The sequence below is a fragment of the Halyomorpha halys genome, unplaced genomic scaffold, assembly GCF_000696795.3.
Source record: "Halyomorpha halys isolate HHAL.00 unplaced genomic scaffold, Hhal_1.1 Scaffold512.1, whole genome shotgun sequence".
In the NCBI taxonomy this organism is placed as follows: Eukaryota; Metazoa; Arthropoda; class Insecta; order Hemiptera; family Pentatomidae; genus Halyomorpha; species Halyomorpha halys.
This window is the reverse complement of record NW_027108254.1, coordinates 24,997-28,607: the sequence shown is the minus strand read 5'-3', so window position 1 is coordinate 28,607 and position 3,611 is coordinate 24,997. Positions and strand designations below refer to the sequence as shown.

The 3,611-nt window shown below is 28.8% G+C and overlaps 1 protein-coding gene across 1 annotated transcript in view; it reads right to left on the bottom strand.

Moving 5' to 3' along the window:
• ich (zinc finger protein ichor) overlaps window positions 1–3,611 on the bottom strand; it is a gene marked incomplete at its 5' end in the record, with an annotated part of 69,177 nt that overhangs the window by 64,771 nt on the left and 795 nt on the right.

Genomic DNA, 3,611 nt, shown 5'->3' with positions numbered 1-3,611 from the left:
TGGAGGTTTTTAAAATGTATGACAGCCACTGTGCGATGGTTATAACTTTTTCTGTAAACACGATTTTGGAAAAATACTCTAAGGTCGTCAAAAATCCTTAAAGGCCCTAAATCCCTCTAAAAAAATCTCTAAACAGTTTGAGCATTGTAATCATGTTTAATTTTCCGAAATAATCTCAGAAAAACGTAAATGTTTATAAAAATCAGCCAGAATATTAAATCATTATAACAAACAATTTTAATTATTTTCGACTAATGTTTGCAAAACTATGAAAGTATGAAAATTTTATGGTATTGTAAGATAGGTTGCCGGGTCTGCTGAAGGCGGTGTCATCAACCTTTTTTTTAAATTTGGATATATTTTCAATATAAATTCAAGAGTAAGTAATATTTCGGGAATATAAATTGTAGTATGATTAAAAATAAGTAATAATGCTTAGAAATAATTGAAAAAAACAGCTATTAAGAATTAAGGCTCAACTTAGCCTTCGAATTTCTCTCATATCCAATCCTTGTAGTCCAAAATCATAAACAGTCGTGAAATCCTTAATACTTCTAATTTTGTCACTAATGAAATCATCCCTCAGGAACCCGATGTTGCGTATGTTCCCGATTTTGCCAGAACCACAAACCAATCCTTCCATGATAAACTTCCCAACCACCCAAACCTACTTGTTTCTAACTTGGCTTCTTCTTCATTACCTGAAGGCCTCTGAAAAGAAGATGGCCTCGAGATCTACTCCAGTAATGTTATTGGAGTTTTATCAATAGGTTTATATTGGTGTCCGCAAATATCTTTATCAAACCATTGTATAACTAACATCAAATTTAGTGGTTGTATATATTTTAATACAGTTGTAAGAATCAATACATAAATTAAAAAAAACAAAAAAAAAAACTCAATAAAGTCATAATTTCGAGCTTCAAATATTCCAACTTAAATAGTGACATAGTAAAGGCACAGTGCACCGCGTAGGAATCCCCTTGATTATGGTATAAAAAAATGTAAAAATGTATGAAGGAAAAAAAAATCTGAACGAACAGTTTTTTTTTTTATATCTTTTCACTGACTACAATAAATAAATAGGCGTATTTTTTTTTATGGAATCTTCACGTAATCGAGATCACGTAATCAAGAAACAATCAATTGTAGATCAAAACTGAATTTTAAAGTTCCTTACTTAGGGGGTCGGACACGTTAAGGGAGTGAAAAACGATAATTCTTTATTTTTTTTATTTGCTAGTTATGAATCAATTTTGGAGATAACAATTGTCCTCACTTTTGAACAAAATGAGTGGAATATTTCATATTTTTTTTCAAATTACAGGAGCTCACGTTAGAGAATGGATATAGAAAATGAACCATATATGAATATGATTTGTACATATTCTGATAATGACCCATATATAAAAAAATTATATCTATTCTCCTGATTAAAGATGGTAAAGATTTCCTCCGGTCAATAATGATCTATATCAGTCTGTTTTTGATTTTTCAACTATTTTCCAAGGAACGAACCGATCATTTACTTCATTTTTTATGCTATAATAATATTTATCACAGCCAAATCCATTTATTATTTAATATTATATTATATTAATATTTAATATTAACAATATCATTAAATATGTGATATAACGTTATTTGTTCCGACTGTTTGGTATGTTGCTAGCTATTAGAATCATCAACCTGCTTTAGAGTTACGCACCAGTTGCCGCTTCATCTAATCGCAGGAAACCTATTGACCTCGTGGTACAATTAGAGCTTCTAGACAGTTACGTGCAAGTCAATACTCTCTAATGAAATCCTCTTTATGCTAGTTTAGTAACTTTACCGACAAACTGTAATACGTTTGTAATTTTTAATGATCGGAAATTATTTTGAATGCTACCAACCCACACCAATTTTAATTATACTAATGGACCAAAGTACAATTAAATTCAAAACCCCAGGAAGCATTCTGTAAATAATATTATTGAAAAAATACAGCAAAGATCTAATTTAGAGCACAAACCCACAAAAGTCCTGATTTCATTAGTTAAAAATTACTTAAGTTATTTAATTATTGCTGTACTAAGATAACTAGAAAGTTAGACCTATAAAATAATTTACTAATGTTATTTTTTTTGTTTGTATGCTTATGAAACGTAACTTAGTATTTTTTAAATATAATATAGTAGTCAAATCATAGTACACTCAAGCTAACCGGAGTTTCTAACAAAAACAAAGTATTGAGAACCCCTCAGGTTGTTTCTTTTAAAAGAGGTTGCAATCCCTCCAGCATGCTTCAGCGTGTGAAGGCACCAGAAGAAAATATAGGAATAGTTTAATAATTTTTTAGTCAATTATTTCCTATTAATAACATTTTTCTATGTGTTTTACCTTTGTAATCTTACTGTACTTATTGTAATATAATGTTGTGGCATCAATACATCTTAGGACAAATATATAATAGTGGATTTTTATTATTCTTTGTAAACTTATACTAAAGGAATCTTATTTACTTCATATTGTCTTAGCTGATGCTCTACTAACAGAATAAAGTAAATTTATTTTTAACTTGCTGCTTCATTTATTTAATATTAATCCTGATTAAAACATTTGAGCATTTAGTATTTTAGATATTAGAGTGGTGTTAAGTTACATTTGTTAATAACTTAATCACCAATATCGGAATAATGAAAAATAAATTTATTATTATACAGATTATAACATATTAATTAAAATATATTTGCCCCAAATACGCAATAAAGTTGAATTGCGGGGCTTAAAGGAAACTAAGTTACGTGACGCAAGATCTGGATTACACGGTAGATTTCTTAGCAATTTGGTCCTGGAGAGAGCTATAAATTCTGTGCTCACATTTTCACGATCCTAACCCTGTCGTGATGGAGAATTTCTCCCAAACTTGTCTGAACAAAAGAAGGCCATCTTTGCGCAGATTTGTTTCGTCGATATAACGGTCCGGTATAGACGAAATCAGCCTAATTTAAATTAATTTTTATTTATCTTATAGAGAGATTGTAACTTCATCGTCATACATGGAGCAGTATTTGATATAAGTATTTCAAAGGTAAGATAAGAACATCCCTATGATTCCTGAGAAAATGTAGTCTCATTTTTTTTTTTTATTTACAATGTGCATTGTTAATAATAATTTGAAAGCTTTCCTTACTTATAAATTCCGTTAAGGTTTTTTACCCATTTTATCATAGTTAAACCTAACAATTATCATTGTATAGCTCTTGTCATAATTAACCTCTTTTGTATTTGTTTTTTGTCTTAATATTGTATTGTTGTTATATGACCATGAATTAAATTATTTATTTGTTTATATATTACAATCGCCATTATTATACACACTGTTGTATAGTTTTATTTAGGGTTTTTTTAAATGATTTCCGTTTCATTCCTATTTAGTATATATTCCTGGATAATGTAATCCAACAGAACTTATGGATAACGCAAAACTTTGATAATCAACTAAAATAAGATTTTAAGAGTTTATTAATTTATCATAAATTCCTAATCAGCAGTTACTCTTACTGCAACTAAATTTATACTCAGCTATTATAAAAAAAAATCGTATTTTCTTCTTTTTTTTTTTTTTT